This window comes from Felis catus, chromosome D4 (genome assembly GCF_018350175.1).
Source record: "Felis catus isolate Fca126 chromosome D4, F.catus_Fca126_mat1.0, whole genome shotgun sequence".
Lineage (NCBI taxonomy): Eukaryota > Metazoa > Chordata > Mammalia > Carnivora > Felidae > Felis > Felis catus.
Genome location: NC_058380.1, coordinates 2802264 through 2828243, shown reverse-complemented (window position 1 = coordinate 2828243; position 25980 = coordinate 2802264). Strand labels below are relative to the sequence as shown.

Below are 25980 nucleotides of genomic sequence, written 5' to 3'. Positions count from 1 at the left end.
ATTTATATGTGAATGCTTTTGAAAAACCATCTGGCCCCAGACTTGACTACAGTAGGTACAAACTTATTACATATCACATATCACCGTATAAACTTAACATGTACTTGTTTATAAGTTTACAAAAGGAAACATTCACTTTCCCAGCGGTTGGCGCCTACAGCCTGGCCAGCAGGTGCAGGGAGCTTGGACGTGGAGCCACGGGGGACCTTCCCGGCAGGGCCAGGGTGCTGCAGGCGGTTTGCAGGAGCTGAGTGGCTGCGAAGGCAGGCCGGATGCTTTGGCCTGCAAATGCGCCTCCTCTCTGCCTCCCTTTCCTCTCCCAGCCTCTGCCTCCTGGATCCCGGGTGCTGTCTGGGTCCCCGGGTCAGAATTAGTGGGCACCACCCCTGTTCTAAGTTCTGCGTTGGCTCTTCTCTTGAGTAAATGTGCACCCCACCTTCCTTGGTTTCCAGACGCCTCTCTGCAGGCGTGCACCCGGGACGGTGTGGTGTGAGCTCAATGGGGACGAGCCCTGGGAGGAAGGGGGGGGAGGGAGGGGTGCTGAGTGGGAGGAAAGGAGCCCCGCACCGGGGAGAAATGGCTTTCAAACAGCAGCCTGGATACAGATTGGCAAAACAAAAGTTGGCCTTTGTGCAGTAACCCTGGCTGGACCCGAGTGAAGCCTGGGACTCGCTGACCTCTTGCAAGTAAGTATTCACTGGCCGACAGACACCGAGTGAAGCTGAACCTCATGCGTTCATCGTGGCTTCCGCAGTTAGCACCTTGGCGACCCATCTCCCTGCCTCAGTCACACCTCCCTTTCTCCTCCCACGCTGCGCGGTCAGCCAGGAGCCAACGGAGATCCCGAGGTTATTCTGTTCACATTTATTTTGTACGGGCACCTAACTAGTGTGTCTGCGTTCGTGCAAGCGTGCGACTGTGTGTGTGCACGTCCGTGTCTATGTGTGTGCACGTGTGTCTGCGTGTGCACATATACAGGTGTGTGTGCACAGAGGAACTGCACTGTGAGGGACGTAAGGTGTTCGACCCTCCACGGAACATGAACACATGGACCCTCTGGTAAAATACAAAACAAATATTTGGTCTTTCTTTTCTCGGCACAGAGCTCCTAAAAGCCTCAGTTTATTTCTCTTGTATGTTAATGAGATGACCGGGGGAGGTGGCTGGGGGAGGCGACCGCCTCAGGATGGGGCTGGACGACAGGGACACCGGCCCTGTGATCAGAGGGCTGGCATTTGCGGGTCTCCAGCCCCCATCCCCGGGGAGCTGTGAACACCCCGGGCTGGTGCTGGGAGGGACACGCGGAGCTCTGGGCCCCCTCCCCTCCCCTGCCTGTGTGTCTCTTCCGTTTGGCTGCCACTGAATTGCACCCCTTGAAATAAGCCCGGAGACATCCGTAAAGTGTTTCCCTGGGTTCTGTGGGTGGTTCTAGCAAGTGACCAGACCTGAAGTGGGTGTGGGAGCCTCGGAATTGGTGGTCAGCTGGGCAGAAGGTTCAGTGGGAGCAGACGTGGAAGTGTGAAATCAGCCTGGGGAGGCGATCTGATGAGCTTGTGCGCTGTGCACGCACATGCTTCCCTGCAAGCCTGTGTGTTCTGGGAGCCGGAGGAGAAAGGATGGGCTGGGGGGGCGGAGGGGGGGCGGAAGGGAGGCGCCCCGGATCCCGTCCCATTTTGAGAGTGGTCCGAGGGCTGGCAGCGGCGTCTGCAGCTGAAGCCCACAAACGGGGGGCCGGGTGGGCAGCAGCCCTTGGATGCTTGCAGTCCTATTAGTCCAAAAAGTGCCCTGTGTTCGCAGATGCCCCTCCTGCAAGACGGGGGCGGGCGTGGGGTGCGGAGCGGCTTGCGGGAGCCGCTTAGGAAGCCTGTCTGTGCACACCGTCTGCAGTGCAATCCAACAAAAACGCCGGTTGTGTTTATCCAATCGCTCACAGAGCGTGCAGCCCTCGGCGTGGTTGTGTGCAGACCTGTCCGTGCTCTGCTCGGACCGGTTCTGTGCACTCCTCCCGTGCTCCTGGCTCTGTGAACGAGTGTCTGCAGCCACGCTGAATTACTTTGCTGTTTCGTGGCTGAGAGAGGGTTTGCTTGGGGGTGGGGGTGGGGACATGGGGCGACCATGGAAGAAGGTAACGTAATTGCAGATTTCCTCACTCCTCCAACATCAAAGGCCTGTGGGTTTAGAGCAGAAAGGACCGAAGGGGTTTGATGAGACCGTGAGAGTGGAGATCAGCGCTGACCTGGTGCTCACTCCTGCCCCAGACCTTCACACAGAATCACTCCTTAACCACAGCAGGAGACCCAGCCCCCAAGACTGGGACCATCCCATTCTCCAGATGAGGAAACCGAGGCACAGAGATGGCCGTTCACTTGCCCAAAGTCACACAGCTAGTAAGTGGCAGAATGTCCCATCAACTTGGACCTTCTTAACTTAATTTGGCCCTTTGGAGGTTGCAACCTTCTTGAAGCACATTGGCCTGAACTTACTGCACAAACGACCAGTACCTGGGGTGCCTGTGGGGTGCCTGCGTAGGGGTCCAGGGGCCGCTCCCTCCACTGCTCTCGGCTGAAGCAGGAGGGCGGGGATGATGGACACCATCCGCAGACCCTCACTCTGGCCAGCCCCCACATCTGCTCTCCATTCTGGACTGTGAGCGGCCGGTTTGGGGAGACTGGATGGAATCTACCCGGATCCTTTACGGACGGCCCCTACTTCAGCCTGTGAGGATGGCTAGAGCAGGCTGGAGCTCGGTGGTGGGCAGAGGAGTGGGGGGACTTGCTCCTACTGTCGTTCTTAATTCCTCTGACACTTGAATTTCTGTGTGTCAGAGTCCCCCTCTGGAAAATGGTACGTTGCACCACAGTCAGTGGGGACCACGTTAACTATCTGGGTATTTCAATGGATCATAGAAGTTTGCAGCTTTCTACAAAATGCACACGTGGGAAAAGATTTCCTTCTTTATTAATTTAATTGAAGCCGTGCGCAAACCCTTCTCCTTGATTAAAAAATGTTTTCAAAAGCTGCATTTAGAAAAGAGGAAAAGTCTCAGATCAATCATCTAAGCTCTCATCTCATGAAGCAAGAAGAGGGGCAGAAGAAACTCCAAAACAAGTGGAAGGAAGGATAAAAGAAAATCAGTCGAAATTAATTAAATTAAAACAGAAAAATAATCAATGAAGCAAAAGGCGGTTCTTTGAAAGATCAATAAATTGACAAATTTGTGCAAGACGGTATCAGACAGAAGTGAATCTTGGGGATGAAGCGGAAGGTGTCACACCCAGAGGGCCTTACGAGGATAATAAGGAGAGACTATGAACAAGTCGACACACATACGTTTGACAACTTAGATATAATGGACCAGTTCCTTGAAAAGCACAAATCTCCGCAATTCTTTCAATAGGAAGTACACAGGCTGAGAAGTAGAATTCATAATTTCTGAGATCTCAAAAAAATCTTCCAGTTCAGATGGTTTCACTGAGGAATTCTACCAAGCCATATAAAAAAGGATTAATAATACTAATTCCAAAAATCCCTTTCAGAAAATAAAAAATGATTTTCCAAATCATTAAAAAAAATTTTTTTAACATTTGTTTATTTTTGAGACAGAGAGAGAGAGCATGAACGGGGTAGGGGCAGAGAGAGAGGGAGACACAGAATCGGAAGCAGGCTCCAGGCTCCGAGCCATCAGCCCAGAGCCCAACGCGGGGCTCAAACTCACGGACCGAGAGATCGTGACCTGAGCTGAAGTCGGACGCTTAACTGACTGAGCCACCCAGGAGCCCCTCCAAATCATTTTCAAAGCAAGAATTATCCTATCCCAAAACCAGACAAAGATGGCATGGAAGAAGAAAACCACAGACCAATATTCCTCATAAGTATAGACACAGACATTCCTAATAAAATAGTAGCAAGTAGAATTCAGCATGACATGGAGGTTACAATTACCATGACCAAATTGAGGTTATTACAGGAATGGAATGTTGGTTTAACATTAAAAAATCAAGCAATACAATCTGTAATATGAACAGCCTAAAGAAGAAAAACTATATAATCATATCAATTGATGGAGAAAACATATTTGGCAAAATTAACATCTATTTATGATAAAATCCTCAAAAAAACTAGGAGTAGAGTAAATCCTCAACTTGATAAAAGAGCATTTGGCATCTATAGAAATTCTATGGCTGGCATCATACTTGATGCAAAACTGAATGTTTTCCTCTAAGATCAGGAACAAGACAAAATGCCCTCTTTCACCACTTGTATTCAACATTGTCCTGGAAGTCCTAGATAAGGAAAATAAAGGAAATAAAATGTATACAGACCAGAAAGGAAGAAACAAAAGTGCCTTCATTTGCAGATAGCATGATGGTGGCGGTCCTCCTAAAAATCCTAAGGAATCTATGAAAATACACAAATAAAAATTCCTAGAGCTAATAAACTAGGCTACAGGATACAAGATCAACTTACAAGAATCAATTGTTTTTCTCTATACTATCGATGAACAGATGGAAACTGAAATTAAAAATACAGTGCAACTTAAAATCACTAAAAAAATGAAATTCTTGGGTGCAAATGTGACAAAACAGACACAAGCTGAAGACTACAAAGCACTGAAGAGAGAAATCAAAGATCTCAATAAATGGAGAGACATACCATGTTCATGGATTAGAAAACTCAACATAATAAAGGAGTCTATTCTCCAAAAGTGATATACAGGTTTAACACAATTCCTAACAAAACCCCAGTAAATTTTTTTTTTGCAGAAATAAACAAAATTATTCTAAGTTATCCTAAATATTCAAAATTATTCTGTTTATATGGAAAAGCAAAGGAAGTAGGATTGCTAACACAACTCTGGAAACAAAGAATAAAATGGGAGGAGTCACTGTACCAGATTTCAAGACTTATTATATAATTACATTAATTGAAACCATGGTGTTGGCAGAAGGAAAGACATGTGAATCAATAGAACAGAGAACCCAGAAATAGCCCCACATGGAATGGTTAATTGATATTTGACAGATATTTGCAAAAGCAATTCAGTGAAGGAGGAATTGTCTTTTCAACACATGAGGCAGCAGTGACTGGATATCCAAAAACAAAAACGTATGCGTGGACCAAAAATGTTTGTAAGATGACCTTGGAGAACGAAAGCTGGTGAAGACAAAGGTGCAGAGAAACTGAGTCACTCTGGTGGGAATGTAACTGGTGCAGCCACTCCAGAAAACAGTTTCCGGAATGGAGCCTGGAATTCTATACCCAGCCAAACTGACCACCACATCCGAGGGAGTCACAGAGATGTTCTTCTCAGACGCAGCAACAATTCAAACCGTCTTGGGGAGCTACCTGCGAAAACACCTGCAGCAAAACGAGGGAGTAAGTGAAGGAAGAGATGAGCCTAGGCCCTGAACCTGAGAAATCCAACCCAGGGAGGCAAATCCCAGGAGGCCTGAGAGGGAAAGTCTCGGGATGGCGGCTGTGCGGGAGGCTCAGGGAGAGGCCCTGCCTTCTTCCATCGGTTTCCTGTTTGGCTATTCCCACTCGGTCATTCCCAATGCTGTCATTGTGTGTGTCTGTGTGTGCCTGCGTGTTTGCATGAGTGTGCATGTGTGTGTGTGTGTGTGAGTGTGCTTGTGTCTGTGTCTCTATGTGTACATAAGTGTGTATGTGTCTGGATGAGTGGATGTGTGTCTGTGTGTGGCTGTGCTGTGTCTGTGAGTGTGTGTGCATGTGTATGAAGCCTGTGTGTGCACATGTGTGGAGCAGAGTCCCCAGGTCCAGACAACACGGTTCTCTGCAGGCAGAGTTTGGGGGCCACCTGGCACCCCCTGAGCTCCTTGCTTAGCCGTCATTTCTGATGCCCGGAGGGTCTGATGATGATGTTTAAAGCTTTCCTGCAGTTACCACTTTGTCTCTTGTATTTTCACCCCATTTCCTGTAAACTGTGTTGAAAGACAATTTAAGATGAAAACTCCCTTACTTTCTTCCCCTCTGAATCTTACTTGATTTGGATTACAATGAAGCAAAGACTTTTCTGTGTTAGCTTAGAATTTTCCAACACTCGTGTGGCATTTATACCACACTCGCCTGACTTTCCAGGACAGCAGCTGCCCTCCAGCATCCTTCCAGCTGAAGATTAGCTTCACTCACAGGCTCATGCTCTGCCTCCTTGGGCTTTGATAAAGACCCAGTGATGTCACCAGTCCCGCTTTTCCCTGCACTGTGTCAGGTAGAGAGTAAACTCCAGGGCCTGGAAAGATCCAGAAAACAGGGTTTGGACACGAAATGCTCCCCCTCCCTCTCACCTGTCATTCGTTTGTTTTATTCGCTCCACCAGCTACCATTGTGGTGGCAGGCCAGAACAGGACCAAACGTCTGTCCTCAAAGAGCCAATAACCGATAGAGTGAGGACGACACCCTCTCGGGCGGCTCTCACCCAGAGCACAGTGGGGGAGGGTGGCGGGGTGGGCTCCAAGCCCAGACAGCATGTGCCCTCTGGGCATCACAAACAGGTAGAAATGGCTTGAGGTCTGTGGGTGTGAGGGCAGGGGCGAGAGGTCCAGCTGGCAAAGTGGCAGGAAGGGTCGGGCCTGCCAGTGGTCACGCCAAGGAGTTTCCAGCTGGTCCCGGAAGGTCTGGGCCTTTGCAGCCTTTGAAGCAGGCGGGTGTCCCAACCCAGTGGGCCTGTGAGCTCACGTGGTGGCCATGCTTTCTGCTCTTGGGAGGGGCTCCCTGTTGCAGCCTCGATGGAGAAGGCAGGCAGAGGGCCGGGGGCAGCCCTGGGGGGGGGGGGGTGTCCAGAACATTCACCTCTGAGCCACAGGGTCGGCAGTTGGCCTGGCAGGCGTGGACAATGCTGTGGTCGCTCACCAGGAGGGTCACAGACATGGTGACTTGTGCTTCCGGTCGGCTGCTCTCTATAAACAGGTATATTATCTGTCGACATCCAGAGAGCCACGAGGCGTGTTCCGCTGGCTGGTGTAAGCGGTCAGGCAGAGGTGAGCCTGGTGGCAGATCCTGCTCTCGAGACCTTCTCCCAGAGCGGGGACAGAGCTCAGCACCACTAGGAGGTCGGGAGAAACGCAGACTTGGAGCCTCGGGACCCTGCAGGATCCAGTCCTGGGCAGCGGGGCTGGGGGCTGCCGAACCGGGTCTGGGTCACCCGAGCCTGCGTGCCAATCTGCTGGAGGAGGTACGGGTCGTCCCACGCCCTTTGGATCTCGAGCCTTCCACCCTCCAGGGCTTCATGTCCCTGTGCTTGGATGGCTCCCCTCACTCTCCTGCTCACGCTGCCGGCTCCTGCCAGTCCTGCATCAGGATGTCCCTTGGGGCTGCTGCGTCTGTCTCCCGAGTGTCCTGGCCTCTCCCCAGGGAGGAAGGAGTCCGTTCCCACAGTCAGCGCCCCCGCCCCCCTCGCTCCAGCCCTCCCAAACTCCACCCTCTCTATGCGGTCCTGGGAGCGGTTCAGCCAGACCCTGTGCTGACGGCACCACTGGCCGAGCGGCCAAAGGCGGGCGGGGAGAACTCCAGAGCTCCTGCTGATCGGCCGGCTTTACACCCCTGTGGCCCTGAGAGGCCTCAGCCGCCAGCCCCCTGTTCACCTTGCTCGGAGACAACCTTTCCCCAGCTCCCCTCCACACGTAGATGCCCGCGCCCTTTCCGTCACCCCCTGCTTTGTTCTTCCACTCAGGAAACAGAGAAGAAACCAGAAGGGACATGTACACGCTCCCGTGTCACAGCCACCGACCCACCAGCTCTGCCCCGGACCTCTACTTCCTTCCTGTTGGAAGGGAGGAACTCTACGGACGCGGCCCACGCCAGCCTTACCGTTTGCTCCCGGGCCCGGCCATCGTCCTCTCCTTGGCAGGAATGTGACAGGCCAGGGCTCAGCTGTCCTAATTAGGTAAAAGCGTTGGCCCTGAGGTGCGTTATGGGTAAAAGCATTCTAAGGAGGAACAGGCCGAGTGAAGGGGACAGGTGGGTACACGGCTGTGCGGTTCTGGTGACAGGACCCTGGGTGGCCCCCAGGAAGATGCAGGCACCCCCTGGCCCCGGTCCGCACTCCCCCTTGGGGCAGAGGGAAGGAGACTCCCCTCCCAGGCTGGACCGGTTGCCGGGGCCCAACAGCAATGCTCCCAGAATGCCCTGGGCCAGGGCAGGATGTGGTCAGCTGGGGCGGGCTCCTCCGGCCCCCGGCCTCGGAGTTACTCCAAGTCACCGGTCGGTGGCCCGCAGACTGTCCAGGAATTCCCGAGGCAAGCCCGCAGGAGGGAAGTGGGCAAAACCCTGGCTTGGTGGTCTAGGGAAATCCCCTCCTCCTAACCACCACCTGAACGCGGATGCTTTACTGGCCATGAGTTCGGATACAGGAAGCACGGTCAGAGGCGGTGGCTGGGCACAGTGTCTCATTAATGTGGAAAAAACTATACCACAGCAAAGCTCGAGACAGCTTTCTGGCACTCTGAACATAGCTACTCTTCAAAAATTTTTCTAATGTTTTTATTTATTTTTGAGAAAGAGACAAAGCAGGGGAGGGGCAGAGAGAGAGGGAGACACAGAATCGGAAGCAGGCTCCAGGCTCCGATCTGTCAGCACGGAGCCTGATGCGGGGCTCGAACTCATGAACTGCAAGATCCTGACCTGAGCCGAAGGTCACTGACGGAGCCACCCAGGCGCCCCCCTGCACACAGCTGCTCTTTAAAGTTCTGAGGCACTTTGGGGAGATGGATAAGGACAGTGCAGTCAGGAGAGTGAATGACACCAGACAGTTCTCATCCTGGTACTCTTCACGGATGACCCTCAAAGCAAGGGCATTCGTGACGCTTGGCACGGAGTCTGTGAAACAGAAGCCAGACGTTCAACTCAACCCGTGGGCTCGTCGCTGGGGCTCTCCTTCCTCGACTCAGCCCGCTCCCCCTGTGTCTCTCTGAGACGTGCAGACGATTTCTGCGTCAGAATTTCTGAGCGGTGTCCTCTCCCGAATCCCCGTGCAGGCAGAGCCTAGACTGAGAGGACATCCGTCCAGGTGAGGGCCTGACCAGCGCTCGCTCGCGACACAGCACAGAGCCGGGCACGGCGAGCAGGAACGCAGGCCCAGACGCACAATGACAGGAAAGGCTGGTGTGTCGGGAGGCCTTCGGGAGACGGTAGTGCCCCCGGAGCAGGAGGACCCCTCAGCGCGGCAAGCGGGAGCTGGGGCCGACGCCCTGGGCCATGGTCGGCACTCGCCGGTGGCCCATCAGATGGACTCAGGCTGGGAAACCGTGTCAGGGTCCCCACGCAGACTTGGCCTAAGTCCACAAGAGGCGCGGAGCCCGTGGGCCCCAGAGAGGCCGTGCACGCGGTGTGGCCGGGAGCGCTTTGCACGCTCGCCCCGCTGAACTCAGTCCGCCGTGGACCCCTTCCCAGGAGTCCTGAGACACGGGGGCCTGCTTCGTGCCTTCCTCGGGGGGAAGCCGGGAGACCCGGCCGGAGCTAGGGGTCACGTCTCCTTATTCGCGAAAGTCCTGGCCAATTTCTCGCTCGTGTTTCAGAAGCTCCACTTACATTTATCACCAAACTGGATTCTGTAAAGCACCCGTCACTGCTACCAATGTCTCCGGCTTTCACCGTGGATTTTATCTTATTTTTTCCTTAGATTGATTCTGCCTTTGACTCAAGACATTGGGGTCAAATACTTCGGAGGGTCTCACGGGGAAGGTCATCCTCTTGTTTCAGGAGTGGGAGCTGGGCACCCCCACCCAGGCCTGGGCCTACAGGGCGAGGGGAGAGCTGCTGTTTCCCCGGCCGCATGTGTGACATCAAAGTATTTGTGGCTTTTTAAAAAAATGTAATTGCAAGGCGTGAATCTCAAATATGGCTGTTACCATGTTCCCAGGGAGCCATCTGGAAAGTGAAAACAGTGTGTTTCTACACTGATGCGCTTTGCTTTAAAGGCCCCGCTGGGGCCCCTGGGCAGGTGAGACTGGGGGTCGGGGTCTCCAGGAGGTGCCTGCTGGGCTTTCTGTTCTCAGCCCGACGTGAAGCCAGCCTCGACACCCGCGAGCTACAATGAGCAAGGGTGTGTCCTCACCAGGGCCAGGTTTAGGGAGCCCATGAAATGTTGCTAGGTGTGGATGCCAAACCAACAGAAGAAACGCAAAGGGAAATAATGATGCAAAGAAGAAAAAGCAGTGACTGTGGGAATAAGATAGAAATAGAAACGACCAGGAGTGAGCACATTCGAGGCTGTGCATTCACACGTCATGGGACGTTGGGGTGAGTGTGTCGGGGCTTGATGGCTTTTGTGCAAATCACTGCAAGTCAGAACGGGAGTGCTGAGGTCGGCGGGGAAGACCTCTCTGGAGACGCACCTGCCTGTGGCTGTGGCTGCTTGTGGAAGGAGCAGCCAGTGCAAAGGCCCTGAGGTAGGAATGGGTGTGGCCTGCCGGGAAGAGTGAGACAGTCCTCTGCCCAGACATGCTGGGACAAGATGGGAGGGAAGCCAGCCACGGTCGGAGGGACAGACCCTGTGAGCCGTGGCATTGGGTTCCTACAGCCGCTATGACAAGTGACCTCAGACTCGGTGGCTTCAAATCGCACAGATGTGTTACCCCACGGCTCTGCAGGTCCAAAGTCTGACACCGAGGTCCAGGTGCCTGCCTGCATTTCTTGGCTGGTGGCCCTTCTGCTTCAAACTCTGGGGCCGCCGGGCCAGGTCTTCCCATGCTGCCGTCTGTCTGATGCTCTCCTCTCCTTTCAAGGACCCTCAGGATTACGTTGGGCCCACCTGGAAAGCCCAGGATGCTCTTCTTTCTCCTGAGTCAGCTGAGGGGCTTCCTTCCACAACCTTTGCCACGTCGGGTCACGTACTCGCAGGCTCGGGGGGTTCGGACGCGGCCGTCCGAGGGGCTGGTCACCACCAGCCGGGTAAGCAGCTTGGGTTTTTACCCCGGGTATGGCAGGAAGGCGCTGGAGGAGAGCTCTGGCAGTGCTCTGACTGTGCCTGGGGCGCCCCCGAATCTGAGGCTGCCCGCCGTGTGTGTTAGGCACGGAGGAGAAGGGGAGCTGGAGAGCGCTGCCCTGCACTGTCCAGCTCCCCGGGGCCCCGCTCGGCCCTCACTGCACCCCGAGCTCTCCACGCTACCTGTTCAAGAAGAGAGGGCAGGGTGGGCTTTTCTGTGGAGAAGCCCGGAGACCTCAGAGTGGGGCACGAACCTGTGTCCCCGCAGGTTACAGGAGAGAAATCCATACCCTCGGGGCTCCCAGCCTTATTTTTGGCAACTGTCTCCTTTGCTTTTCCGCCCAGTTTAAGATTTTCTGAGTCACCCCTAAAGTATTTAATCACTCACGTGAAGTTACATGCTCCCCAGGATCAACGTTACGGTACCACGGACGGTCTTTAGAAAGGGAGTCCTATTCAGCTGCGTCCAGAGGCCGGCATACGAAGCTCCCTGCGACTGGCTAGAATCGTGGCAAATTGGTTTTGTGAATTAGCACAGGTCATGAGCCCCCCCTCCCCAGCGAAACTAGAAAACCGTCGTTTCAGGGGTCATCTCCGCCAAAGCCTGGAAGTTTGCGCCCACAGCTCGCGCTCAGGCGGCACACTGGGTCTTACTCTGCAGGACGCGTTACAACATTTTGAGAACCACCCAAAGGGAGGGAGGCTGCTTGCAAGGCAGCCAGGGGCGGGAGCGGGAGAGGAGCCCCAGGTCGTTCCTCCTCGCTGTCCAGGTCGCGGATGATAACGCACGGCGGGTCTGGCGCACCTGGGGTCGCTCGCCGACGTGTGGTCCCCGAGCCTCGGAATAGGTGGGTGTCCCGGGAGGCCAGTAGATAAGCTCCTGCGGCTTTGAGCAGCCAGAACATCCAGGCCGCGATTCCGGATTACCGCTTCTCCCCGCTCAGCCCCCTCAGCCGTCACCCTGCCAGCCCTCCGCGGCCGCGATAGCCGGGACCCTCTGATCGTGCCCGCCCGGCGCTCGTGGTACAACGCGCGTTTTCTCTGCTCTGCCCTCCAAACTTTCCAACGTTTCTTGCTCATTCGCACTTTGTTTCGTTTGCTTTTCACCTCTGTTTTTCTGGTTATCAACTGTTCCGTCTCAATTTTTATCAGTTTTACACATCACATCAGTCTGTGGTCTACTTGTCCTTCCCCATTTTCCTTCCTTGGTAATGTTTGCTCTTCTGGTCTCACACACTTCTTTTCTCTCAGACCTCAGATTAAGATAAACAGTTGCTAAAAATGCACAAGCTTCTTTGAGCAAACAAATGCTCAGAAATCATCACTGGGGCATAACTGTAAATATCCTACTCCGTCCAATAACTCGTGCTTAACGATACACAGAAGGGACAAGCTGATTGCCGGAATGTTAAGCAAATAAATTCTCAGCAGCCAAAGTCCACAGGTGTACGGTTTGGGGGCGATTTCCTGGACTCCCCGTCCCGAACTGCAAGCTGTTCTTGGTACTGCAGGCTGTACCAAGGGCCCCGCCGCGCAGAGGGACGCCCTTGTCCCATCAGCCACCGCCGGGCCAGCCTTTCTCCCAAGTCCTGAAACGCGTTCTTCTCCAGCTAGGCTGACCCCGATGTGCTCACCGCTGTGACCAGCCCCCCCAGGAATCTGAGGGTGGGAATGAGAACAACTCGGCCACGGTCGACTCTGGACAATGTGTGAAGCTCCTGATCCCGTGTCCTGCGGGGAACTTTTCTCATACAAGGTTTGCTTCCTTCAATTCGTCTTCCTGGAACAAATCCAACAGGAAGCCGGAGCTGGCTTCGGCGGCCGTGGAGCCGTGCGGCGGCGGGTGGGGGGGCGCCCGAGAGATGGGCGGAAACGTGGTGGGGCAGGTGCAAGGCCAGGGGGCGACCGAATGCTCTGCGTCTCAGCGCTCACCGCAGAGTTCTTGGGGCTCCTCATGGACTGGAAACACCTCACAATATGCTGGGGGAGAAAGGGGAGAGGGAGGCGGGCTGACGGCTCAAGATCTCCTAATCTCCCCCTGCCCGTTGTGCGCACCTGAAACCCGTCCCCGGAGCCGCTGCTGCTCTGGTCCAATGTCGCGAGCTCCGAGCCCTCTCCAGGAAATACCAGTCTTCCCTGGCAGGGGTCACGCTGCAAACCCCTTCTCTTCTCGGCCGTCCGGATCAGTGCTGAGCAGAGTGTTTCCAAAGACTATCTTAAAGTGGATTGGCCAATCGGCTCACCTCTCCCGGTGCATTTCAGCTCTGCTGGCAAAGCAGGCGGGGTTGGCAGAAGCAAAGTGACCCGTCTCCGTCAGCCACTTGGATGCTGTGGGCGTTCAGTTCCTTCCTCGTGTGACCAGTACATCTGGGGGTTCCCGGGGGCCAGACTGTGGGAACACAAAGCTGAGTGAGGCCATCGCTGCTGGAGTTTATAGGAAAACTGAGGGTTACAGTGCCCACGTTTGCTGGGGGAGGTCAGCTGGGGCAGCGCCCACGGGTACCCCGCCCTGGCCCCTTGCCCACCCCAGAGGCCACCTGCCGTTTCTGCAGACAGCTCTGGAGAAAGGCTGAGCAGTCAGTTCCTGGGATTGCCCTGCACGGAGAAGGGGCCCGGCCACGGGACAATGCCGAGGAGGGGGTCTGGCAGCACCGAGCACAGGGGCCCACGCTTCCTCGGTACCCTCCTCTCCCCCTGACCCAGAGCTTCCTGTAATCACCTCCAAATGAATGCCACCAAATGATCTGGGCACCTTCCTTGGGAAGGACCCAGACTGAGACACAAACACTAACAGCCTGGGGCCAGGTGGGGTCCAGGTCTGTGGCTCTGTGCTGCGGGCAGGGTGGTGGCGGGTGGGGAGGGGCTCACAGCCGTGAGGAACGGACACAGCCCCTGGAGACACGAGACAGCCCTCCACATTCAGAAAGTGCTCAGGAGCCTACATGCCCGAGAACCACTGCAGGGGAGAGATAAGAAGCCTTGCTCCAGGCTCCGCTGAGGCAAGATTCAGCCCGTGCTCCTGAACACCACAGCCAGTGGCCCCTTTCTGCCATCATTCTGACTCCACCTTTCCAGGGGAACCAGGGGATTTCCATTTCTCCAGCTCTCTCTCTCCATGCTGGCTTTTCTCCGGCCAGAAACTTTTGTTGTCTGCTTTGTCTGAGACTAAGCTGTGTCTGCCTCCTCTTAGCAGCCTGGCAGCTCTGTTCCCTACTTCCTTCTCTGGCTGGGGACCCTGGAGAGCCAGGACAGTGTCTCAGGGGCAGGGTCGCTGATGGTGACACTGCTTGGCTTCTGCCCAAGAGAAAGGTGGCATGAGCTCGTGATCTTGAGTATCAGGGTTCTCCAGAGAAACAGAGCCAAGGTAGATAGATGATAGATGATAGATAGATAATTAATAGATAGATAAATAGATAATAGATGATAGATAGATAGATAGATAGATAGATAGATAGATAGATAGATGAGGGATTTATTTTTAGAAATTGGCTAACATAGGGGCACCTGGGTGGCTAACTTAAACATCCAACTTAGGCTCAGGTCACGATCTCATGGCTCATGGGTTTGAGCCCCACGTCGGGCTCCGTGCTGACAGCTCAGAGCCTGGAGCCTGCTTTGGATTCTGTGTCTACCTCTCTCTCTGCACTTCCCCCACTCACGATCTCTCTCTCTCTCTCAAAAAATAAATAAAAACATTAAAAAAAATAAATTGGCTAACACAACTGTGGAGGCTGGCAAGTCCAAAATTTGCAGGGTAGGCTGGCAGGCTGGAAACCCAGGGAAGAAAAGCTGATGTTGCATCTTGGGTCTGAAGGCTGTCTGGAGGCAGAATTCTCTCCTTCTCAGAGGTCAGTCTTTTTTCCTCTTAAGGCCTTCAACTGATTAGACAAGCCCCACCCACATCATGGAGGACAGTCTGCTTTACTCAATGTCTACTGATTTAAATATTATGCAGATATGTAAAAATCCCTTCACGGCAGTTGTTTGCCCTGGCCAAGTTGATGCGTAGAATCGACCACCGTGCCAGGGCCACGGGCCGGGGAGCAATGTGCTTTGTGGAGCTGCGTGGAGACGAGTCAGGAGGCAGCCATTGCCCAGCGGGGCTGGCCGCAGGTGCGTCTGCTCAGGGACACACGCGTGCACACATGCACACACGCGGACACGGGTCACGGGACGTAGCCACGAGCACCCAAGAGTGCCCCTGAGGTGAAAAGATCGTCACACTGAGGTTTTGATCTGCACCATCTCCCGACACGCATCGTCACTCCACCAAAGTGTCACGTGCCAGTCTGTGTTTACGCAGAGCCCAGACAACACCGCCGGGAGCCCAGGGCAGGTCGAGTAATTCAAAACCCACAGAACTTTGCCAGTTTCTGCTCCGACCCTCCTCACCGGCTGGAGGCTGGGTAGGGAAGTAGACTTAGTTTACGAGGCACAAATTCCCCGGTAAGTACAGCTGACTGGACACACGCCGGCCATCCCTAACCGTGCCACCATTCCCCTCTCTCCTGGTCTCACCTCGCAAGAAGCTCTTCTGCGTGATGCACGACTATCTCAGAGATGGAACTCAGTGCCTCGCCTTGAGTGGGCCGTGAGCTCCTCTCTGCCGTGGTCCTTTTGACCACCATTGTTCACGCTCATCCTTAGAAACGTTGGGGGTGAAAGTGACCCAAGAGCCACGCCACTGATTTCTCCCAGTCTCCAACCGGGTGTCTTGCACGCAAACGATCGAGGGGCGTAAGTCTCCCTGAGCTTTAACTGCGCGAAGACTTGGCCAATTTAAACTGATCATGGCCCTGAGCGCATGTAAGTGGCATTTTTAAAAGGCATCGTCCTGTTTGCCTCTAAGTTGTGTTTGTACAAGAATGTCTCACAAACGGGTTACTGGGAAAGGCACAGATCACGGAAGAGCCTAAACAAGTTCCCGCGGGCCCCGCTGCTGGTGGTTGTGCAGAAGGTGCAGAGGGCAGGAGGGAGCCGGCCCAGCCCCGGGGGTCAGGAGCGTGGGGCCCTGAGGACTCTGAGGGGAACAGGAGCCTCTCAGAGCAACGGCCGTGTCTTGAGCAAAGTCAGAGGTTGATGGGGGGCTCTGGTGGGTGGGGGAGAAGCACCAGCTGCTGGAATTGGCTGGGAAGATGTCGCTGCGATTTTAGGACAGGCGTTCAGAAAGCCCACTGAACAAGTGCTGTGTTCTCCTCGGCTTTCACTGTCTCCAGGGACCCCTGACCCGGCGGGTGAACTTCACGTCTGGAGAGAGGAGTGGTGCTCAAAGTGAGCTCGAGGGCGGCTGGCGGAGCGCGGACACAGCCCTACCGGGTGACGCGGACGATGCTGTGAAGGGTCTCAGCTTCCAGCTGAGCGTGAGGCTGGTGTCCAGAAGCGCTTCTTCAGAAAGGGCAAGCCAGGCAGTGAGACCCCTTTCCAGCGTTTGTTGCCCTATTGGGCAGGTGTTAATTTGGATGAGTCACTTCACTCTCAAGTCTGCACGTCTGGAAGATCAGTCTGAACTCCCTCTTCGAAATATTGCAAAGACAGCTTAGGTGAACCTAAAAGAAATGTGAGCTCTTCAGGCAGGCGGCCTCAGTTTGAAGAGTACTGATAAGGTGTGTAACTTTTGGGTGGAGGCCGTAGGATAACCCTTGTAACAGTAAGCATTCGAGCACGAGAACGTTCACACGCACAAGAGCTGGAATGTTGGCATGTTTGAAATATGAAAGTCTGACCTCAATTTCTCTTGGGGAATTCATATATACACTTTTTAGTTTTTAGTGTTTTATTTCTTTTTGAGAGAGACAGAGCGTGAGTTGGGGAGGGGCAGAGAGAGAGGGAGACACAGAATCCGAAGCAGGCTCTAGGCTCTGAGCTGTCAGCACAGAGCCCGACGCGGGGCTCGAACTCAAGAACAGAGATCATGACCTGAGCCGAAGCTGGCTGCTTAACCGACTGAGCTGCCCAGGTGCCCTGTGTGTACATTTTTTAAAAATGCATTTTTGAATGACTTTGTGTTGCAAATAGCCTGACTGAGGCTCCTGTCTGTCTGCTGTCCCTGCAGATTTCGGGGACCCTGGTCTCCGGGCAAAGGACAGAAATGTCTCACCTTCTAAGCATGTGGCCGTGTGCAGGTGGGGCCAGCCAGGACGGTCCCGGATTCAGTCACGTAGCGGGTGCTGCCTGGACTGCCGAATAAACGTTTCTATGCTGGGAAGCGTCTACTCCACCTACGAATTTTGCCTATCGGGCGGGAGTGTGTGTGTGTGGATGTTATTGTCTTTAAATAAACTGCGGCCAGTCTGCAGGCCAGATTCCAGAGGCCGGCCAATGAAAACGGCTCTCGGGAACTGAAGGAGGCTTGTGTCCTGCAGGGGTATCTCTCAGCTGTGCAGAAACCCTGCTCTCCCACTCCTTCCACAGATCAGCACGCAGAACGTCAGTGTGGCCACCTTCTTTGTTTAACTTGGTTACCTTTCTAGAAACTCAGAGTTGCTTCTCAGACTAACTTCATTGATGAGGATGCTATTTTTTGTTTAATCCTTTCCCCCCTTTGAATGCTTTCGGGTGTCGGTGCTTCGAACTGTCAGCGCAGAGCCCGACTTGGGGCTTGAACTCATGAACCGCGAGATCCTGACCCGAGCCGAGATCGAGAGTCGGATGCTTTACCGACTGAGTCACCCAGGCGCCCCAGTTACAACCCTTCTTAAGGGAAAAATGCCCCGGTGGCCACCGCTCTGGGTGGAGCTGGGACCCCAGGCTGCTTCCTCAGCAGGGGGAAGGCCCCAGGACGGGGACGGCGGGAGGGGAGGGGACCAGCATGCTGGGTACACCTTACACACGCGGTTATGCGGTGATTCCTCAATAGGCTCTCCTCCTCCAGCCTCTGCTGGCCGACCCCCTTGTTGGAAGTTTCAGTTCTTCTGTTTACAGAAGAGTCATGAAAATAGTGCAGAGAACGCTCGTCTTCACCCCGTGTCCCCGGTGGTGCAATCTCATGTAACCACAGGACATTTGTCACAACGAAGAAACCCGCCCTGGTGGCACATTATTCACTGAAGTCTGGAATATTCAGATGTCACCCGTCTTTCCACCGATGGCCTCCTTCTGCCCCGAGCCCCCTCCGGGATTCCCCGTGGCATCTGCTGTCTGACCTATTCCCCTGATGTCTGGGGGATTCTCAGCCTTGCCTGGTTTCCGCGACTCTGATGGTCGGATACTCCGCAGAATGTCACTCGGTGTGTGTTTGTCTGACGCCTTCTCATGGTTCAGGATTTGGGGAGAACGCCAGAGGCATGCATCCTTTTGGCCTTGTGTTGGGGGGTGCGGGCTACCAGACGGCCCCAGCACCTCCTGGTTAAGGGGTGGTCTCTGTGAGGGGTCTGTTTCCTCTTCCGTAAGTTCGAAGCCAGCTGGCACTCAAGGGGAGGACAAGCAGGAACCACCTCCCGGGGGCGGATCAAAGAACCTGTGGACATAGTTACAACCACCGCGGTAATTAATAACCATTTTGTGGTAGGTACTTTGAGGCTTTGCCTGCGCCCACTAACTTAGCATCAGCCGTGGATGTTGCCAACAGCAACAGTGGCTCATGGGGATTTTCTCTTCCCCTCAGTCCTAATGGATTTGTTATTTGTAATTCTTGAAGGAAGATTTGTGCCATTTCCCCATTTATTTATTTTTTTTTAGTCATTTATTTGTACCAGCAGGCACTCACGGATATTTGGTTACTTCTCCGGGTTACAGTCTGATCTCCTCATTTATTTTGTTGCTCAACTCGCTCGGGCTTTGGCCTCTGGGATTTTCCAGGTCGGCTCCTGTGCTCGGTCAGAGCGCCCCACCTCGTTGCCTTTTCCTTCTTTTCCGAGAACTTCCTCAGTTTCTGGCACCACAGAATGTTCCAGACTCATCTCGTGTTTTCTGCCGCCATGCGGGGGGTCAGACGTGTTTCTGGAGGCTTGCTGCTGCACTGATTGGAAATCGGTACTTAGGAACCCAGACCTGGGACCCGGATTCATTTGCTGCTCCCCGTGTCCCTGCTCTGAGGCCCTCGTGGTGTTCGGAGCTGGCCGCCCTGTGTGTCCCCACACGTCTCTATTGTCCCCTGTCTGTATAACAGCAGTCATGGCTTCATGCCAATGGCTTCAACTGTATCCCACCATGTGCCTGCTGATTCTGCACTAGGATTTAGGACAAGGAAGTTAAAATGTAATTTTGGGGGTGCCTGGGTGGCTCAGTTGGTTAAGCATCTGAGTCTTGGTTTCAGCTCAGGTCACGATCTCATGATTTGTGAGTTCGAGGCCTGCATCGGGCTCTGTGCTGACAGCGTGGAGCCTGCTTGGGATTCTCTCTCTCTCCCTCTCTCTCTGTCCCTCCCCCACTCACGCGGTCTCTGTCTCTCTCAAAATAAATGAATAAACTTAAAAAAAATCTTTTAAAAATGTAATTTTGGGGGTTCAGACTAATGGTGTTTTTCACAAATCCTTTTGTTTCATACGTGATTTTCTGAAGTCAAGAAAAAGCGAACCCACAACCAGAAGCTCACGGATGTGCTGATAAGCATCAGGTTTGAATTCCAGAAAACCAATTCGGGTTAGCAAGACAGACTCACTTCTCTTGTCTTTTCTGAGGACGGACCCAGCATCTCCGTGCTTCTGGGCTGTGGAGAACTGGCTTGGGATCTCCTGCCCACTCCCCACCCCCGCAGCGAATATCCGTTTGTCCCCTTCGTGGCCGATCTTCCAGATGTTCGGGTGACCTGCAGCTCGGTCTCAATAATAGAAAAAAAAAATCCACTTTTGTGATTGTTGTTTTAAGATTCGTGTTCCCGGCCTCCTACACATCGAAACTTTGTGAAAGTGTCTTAAGGTTCATTTTGTTCTTCTGTGTTACCCTAGCATATCATTTTTAGGAATAAATCATTGGTACTTCCTTAGTTCAAGAGGTCGCTAATTTACATGCAAAAGTTTGGGGGAGGAGAAACCCGCTGCTAATTTCTGTTAGCAGAATTCCTCCAGCTGAGTTAGTGTCGGGGAGGGAAGAGTTGGAAACACATAAACCACCCCTGTGCAAATAGCTCCCGTATCTGCTGGGGTGTTTGAAGCTGCAAATGACAGAGCCCCCCATCACAAGTTTGAAGCGATAGGAGTGGGGTTCAGATAAGGGTTGATCCAGAAGCTATGTGTGGGACCAAGAACCTTGAATACAGGATGTGCCGTAGGGTTCCTTTTAAATCTTATTCTTGGTAATATTTTTTGAAGGTATAGGTTCCTAGAAATAAAATGATTAGAAAAAGAGGCTGATGGTTTTCATCTTGCTTTTTTGTAGCTCTTGGGATGTGGAACCAATTCCACATTTACACAGTTCTCCCACCAGCCAGGGACGGCGCTGCCGGATTCGGGGACCACTCCGGGGTCTGTGAGCAGCCGGTGAGCTACCGACCTTCACCCATCCACGTGGTACCATGCCATGGGGCCGTCTTGTCATTGCTCGAAGCCGCTCCGACTCCGACATGACCCAGCCCTCTGCTTCCTCCCGTGTGCGAGGGCCTCTCTGACCTTGTAGAGGTTCCTGCTCCTTGGCCTTCCCTCCACACCCAGGTCTCCTGCAGCTCTGTGTTACCTCCTCTCTACACCTGCAGACCCTCGTCCCCCTGTCCGGCTGCCTCAGCTTCTCTACCTTGAATCCTTCCAGACACCTGCCTCCTCTCTAAGGCTTCCCCCTCAGGTCCATGCAAACACCCCCCTCAGAGCCACGCAAACACGGCTTTCCTGCTCCCACCCACAGCCGGGCTGGCGGAGCGGATGGGCTGTGCTTGTCCCGCCCATGCTGTTCCCAGGATGGCCCCTGCCCCACAGGTGCCCCCCTCAGGAGACGCCCTCCCTGGGCACGGAGGAAATAGGGGTGATGCACTCCCACCCCGCTACCCGTACTCACCGGCCCTTGCCTCCTTCTCCGGAGCCCTCGTTCAAGGACTCTTGTCCCACCATTGAGTTCCTGTCCCCTTCCTTTCCTCCAAGTCTAAGACTGCTTCCTGACCATCCCTCTTCCCGTCCTCACCACAGCCTCCTTCTCACTCCAGAACGTCTCATCTCATAACAAGATCCATGAAAGACCAGCCCTCCTCTGGCCCACGTGCCCTCTGACCTCCTGCGCTCACTGCCCAGAGCCTGCAGTCCCCCTGCACACCTCTCCCTCCCAGCCTCTCCCGAGATGCCCCACCGCCCCGCCCCCATTCTCCTCTTTGCACTTTGGTTCTCCTTTAAATACAGACGAAAAAACCAGAGAAGGGCCTGCTTCTGCCCCGTCCCTGCCTCCAAAGGGGTGCCCACCGGATGTGAGAATCAGAAGTTCCCACAACCTGACACCTGCGGGACCAGTTAGGAAGAGGCACTCTGACCCTCGTACCAGCTACGGAGACTGGAGACTTGGGATTACGGTCTGCCCTTGGAGATACGACTGTGTGACTTGGGAACACATTCGTGCATTCAGGGCCGACACTCCCCCTACCCCTCCTGCGGTCTAAGGACCGTAAGGGCGCTGATGACAGAGAAGTTGCCCGCTTTCTCGTGAGGGCTCTGGGGGGGTGAGTGGATCTCAGATAACCCTCAGGCCAATGCGGACAGTGGGCAGCAGGCTCACTTTCACCCGAATGATGCCGGGATCATAGTCACAGCCACTGCAGGAAGAAAATCTTGTCTGCTGCACTCGGGGCTCAGTAACTTGTCAAGAAAGAGAAGGATTAAGTGGGTAGCGTCCTACTTACTAGACAGTGAGAGCCGGGTTCGTGGAAGCCGAAGAGCCCCGTCAGACTCCGCACTCACGCTGGGCACAAATCTAGAAAGTACCTACCCCGTGCCTGGGGGGTTGACAAGCCAGTTTCCTGCTTCTCTGTCCACCCCTCGCCCCTCCTGTGTACAGAACCCCACGCCAAAAGGATAGGCACTTAGAGGAACAACAGAATTATGCAGCTGGCTTTGTCGCCGAAAGAAAGAGGAAAAAAAAATCCCCTGTTAAATTGCCCTGGAGAAATCTTAATTGTTTTGTACAAGCAAAATGTTTTCACTTTGTTACTCCACGAAACATCACAACAGTTCTGCACTAGAAGAGAGGCTATTCTCTGAGGATTTACTAAGAGCACCCTCTCACATGCATCAGCAAGTAAATAAAAACCGAAATGACACGTCTTCTCGTCTTCTCGGTGGCGAGATCTCTCGGGGCAAAGCATTGCCTAAGATTGTTTGCTAACTGCAGTGACGCCTCACTCCCCTGGGAAAAGGCTGAGGCGTGAACGAGGTACGTGACTGAAGAAGAAAACACCAGTTCTGCTGACTTCTTCAAGAACTGCGTTTACTGCCTTGAGATTTGTGTCCATTAGTCCTTCCTCGCTGGTGAAGTGTTGTGCCCACAACTGTGTATGGTTTCATTTTGTTTACTTCTGGACTTTGGGAAAGGATGCCATCTTCTATAGTCTCTCCCGGGACTCGCCCTTTGCACGCAACTTTGTGACCGATGCCCTGGCTGTTGGACGTCACTCCTGCTGGTCGTTTGGATGGCAGTGCAAGTCTATTTTAAATAGACCATAGATGGACTTTTTCATGGTCTCAGAGCCTTAGCTGGCATGGACTTCTCTGTGCAGAGCTCTGGGGCACATGCGTAGGAGTTTCCCACAGACACACACTTAGGAACAGAGTTGCTGAGTCATCTGTATGTGGTTATCCAACTTGGAGAGATAACAAGCAGTTCGCTTCCAAGGTGGTCCTGTGATTTGCACCCGCAGGGCTGTGTCGGGAACCCTGTGCATCCTCAACCTTCCCCACTGCTGGCGTTCCCAGGTTCCTTTATTTTTTTTGGAGGGGGGTGGCAATCTAATATGAGTATATTAGTATACATTTTGGTCTTAATTTGCACTTTACAAGGGGCAACCTCCAATTTTCTGATACCAACTAGGCGTCCAACAATTCAATTCATTCTATTCTGACACTGTCGACCCAGAGTGAGCCCAGACCTCGCACTTGTGGCACCAGCAGGGGACCCACGTTGTCTGACCAACTGCAAATGTGGGGGTTCCCGCTAAACCCTTAGTTCTGATCATTGTTTTAATGTATTGAATGCAGATAAATATACCTTGTGTTAACTTCCGAGGGCTTCTGTAACGAGTATCACAAGCCGGGCGGCTTATAACCACAGAGGTCTATTCTGATCCATTCTGGAGGCCAGAATCCTCACATGGAGGTGTTGTGAGGACCGTGCTCCCTCTGAAGATGCTGGTCAGGATCCTTCTTTGCTCCTTCTGGCTTCTGATGGCTGTTGACAATCCTTGCTGTTCCTCAACTTATAGCCACACCGCTCCAACACCTGCCTCTGTCTTTGCACGGCCTTTCCACCCCCAGGGGTCTGTGTCCAAACTGCCTTCTCTTATAAGGACACCAGTTTTGGGATTTAGGACCATCCTCATGTAGTATGACCTCCTCTTGACCCAATGACATCAGTCAAGACCCCGTTTCCAAATAAGGTCGTGTTCATAGGTGCCAGGTGGACATTAGTTTGGGAGGACACCATTCAACCCAGCACATACCCCTCTCACAGAGTTGTTGCAAGCAGTAGGGTGAGAGGCTGTTTCTCGGTCACTTAGCAGTGTGCATGGTGGGGCACACAGCGAGCCCTTTACAAATGTGTGTGTATGTGTGTGTAGAGACAGGGCGAGAGCGAGAGCGCCAAGTGGTGCGTGTGTATGTATTTGTGCGTATGTGTGTTTACATACAATATCTCTGAATGCAGCATGGGAAGCCTGTGGGAAACTACCACCTGTTGTATGACACAACTAGGACTGTGCATCACGTCTCCTTCCTGCTTGTTAGAATAACTTGTATTTTTTCTTTCCGCCATTAAAATTGACATAAAATATCACAAATATCCTTTCCGGTGGCTGTTTTCCACCGTACTGTGACCATTTACGTGGGACGCCCCCTCCTGCCTAATGTGTTCTGACTCTTCACGGGTATCAGTTCTCCCACAGTGAACCTCGTAGGCAGAGCCCCGGAGGCCCCACGTGGACGCACCTTCCTGCCCTCGACCCTCCCAAGAAGGACAGCAGCAAACACATGCTTCTGTGTCTTGTCTGGGCCTCTGATTCTGCTTGCTCCGTCCTCTGTGAAGCTGGCTTCACCTGGAGGTCCGGAGTCACCACCTGACCCGACTAAGTCAATGATTCCCCCACAGGGTTGATGCCTATAATTCATGAACTTGCCCGTTGGCATGTGAGAGCTCTTAGAAATAAGGCTGGATTTCTGGAAGAAGTCAACTTGACTTCTACAAATGTAAGCCTTTTTCTAAAACAAGACACAGGAATTCCGTGAATCCAGTTGTACTCAGGTATAATTTACCAGTGGTCTCAAACAGGATGATTATTTGCTAAGAACTTTTTATTAAACTGAACTATTATCTAGTCTCTGTGAAAGTCACACCTGCATTTAATGTCTCAGGTTACCAGTTACTTCACCCTGAGCTTTCTTTCTAACACTCGGGGGTTAGGCGACGATGAGTTCCTCTGAGCAGATGCGGTCAGGTCAGAAATTGGGCCATGGTGTCCCCCAGCACCCCCGTTCTGTGGGCAGGAGCAGAGAGAGCCCATGTGCACCTGTGTTCGTCCCCATCCCTGTGGGCCAGGGCCTCAAGGTGCACGCCCTTGGCCACCCCACCCTGGGTGGTGGCTCAGGAGGGAAGAGCCTTTCAGAGAAGCATTTTTCCCATACTTCTCTACATCTGCTTTTCCATTCTCGGTAGGTTAGCAGTCAGAACACAAATCACACTTGTATTAGTTTTCTAAAGTGTCTAAATGACGACGTGTTTATAACAACGCAGAGCGTGTCCAGAATGACGAGTAAGGAGTCCCATGGACCGTCTCTCCAACAAAACCACACCTTCAACTGGTGAAATTATAACAAACAAGCAAAGGGTCATTTAAAGTCTCTGAAGATCATCCCACGGCCATCCAGGAAGTGGTGAAACATTCGCGTAAGAAAATCCACCAAATCTCAGGAAGGGCAGTGAGTCTGTGGCATTTGAGCCGTGACCTGTCCCACTCGTCCCTCTGCCGACAGCTCTGCGTGACAGAAGCTCTACTTTGGCTGCATATACCCAAGGATTCGGGGGCCCCCGCCCCCTGCCGTGTCCTAGTCTGAGGTTGCTACGAGACAAGCAGGCTGTGGTGTCTCTCGCCCCCCAGGGCTGGGTGTTGGAAGTCCTATTTCGGGCGGACACAGCTGAGAAGACCAGGTCTCTCGTCCCCCACATGGGCCCCACTCGTAGTGTGGACGTTCTACTCCAGGTGTGACAGGCCGCGTACGTGGGGCAGCAGTCACCATCTGCCCCAGTTCACTTGGGTGGGAGTTGCACGCCGGGAGGAACAGGCAGAGAAGACGAGGGTCCGCCATTCCCCACCCACCCCCCCAGGGCCTACCTGCAAAGGAGGGGTGTCAGCCCCAGAGGAGCAGGGGCTGGGTCCCAGCGCTGGGACAGTGATGCAGGGGTGGGAGGGCCATGAGGTAGCTCTGCATCTCTGTGGAGTGGAGCCGGCTGTTGGGAACAGAGGTTTGAGAATCCATGCCTGAATGGTTTGGGGAAAATGGCTCACATCTTGGTCAAGAGCAATTCAGAGGAGGTTAGTAACTCCAAGATACAGCAAAATGAAGAGAACCACAGAGAAATGTGGGACGCCGTTAAACATACCAATATACAAGTCAAGGTGGTACCAAAGAGAGAGGAGAGAGAAAGGAGCAGAAAAGACTGAAGAAAGAAGGGCCAAAACTCCCCAAACTTGATGCAAAACATTCTCCTACCTATTCAAAAAGCTCAACAAACTCCAAGCTGGACAAATAGAAAGAGAGAGAGAGAGAGACAGAGCCACACTCGAGCATGCACATCATAGTCACAGATGTTGAAAGACAAGCATAAAGAGAAAAAATTGAAATCAGCAAGAAAAACTGACTCATCATGTACAAGGAAGTAAACAATCAAATAAAATTAGCAGCTGACTTCTCGGCAGAAAT

The 25980-nt window shown here is 53.3% G+C and overlaps 1 protein-coding gene across 1 annotated transcript in view; it reads right to left on the bottom strand.

Moving 5' to 3' along the window:
• Positions 1 to 4891: 4891 nt before the first annotated feature.
• NXNL2 (nucleoredoxin like 2) overlaps positions 4892 to 25980 on the bottom strand; it is a 228568-nt gene continuing 207479 nt past the window's right edge. Inside the window, exons 4-6 of the transcript XR_006588611.1 lie at positions 13186 to 13331; positions 6811 to 7063; positions 4892 to 5358 (exon numbers count right to left, since the gene is read on the bottom strand). The gene's annotated coding sequence lies outside the window, so the exon portion shown is untranslated. The remainder of the gene's footprint in view (positions 5359 to 6810; positions 7064 to 13185; positions 13332 to 25980) is intronic.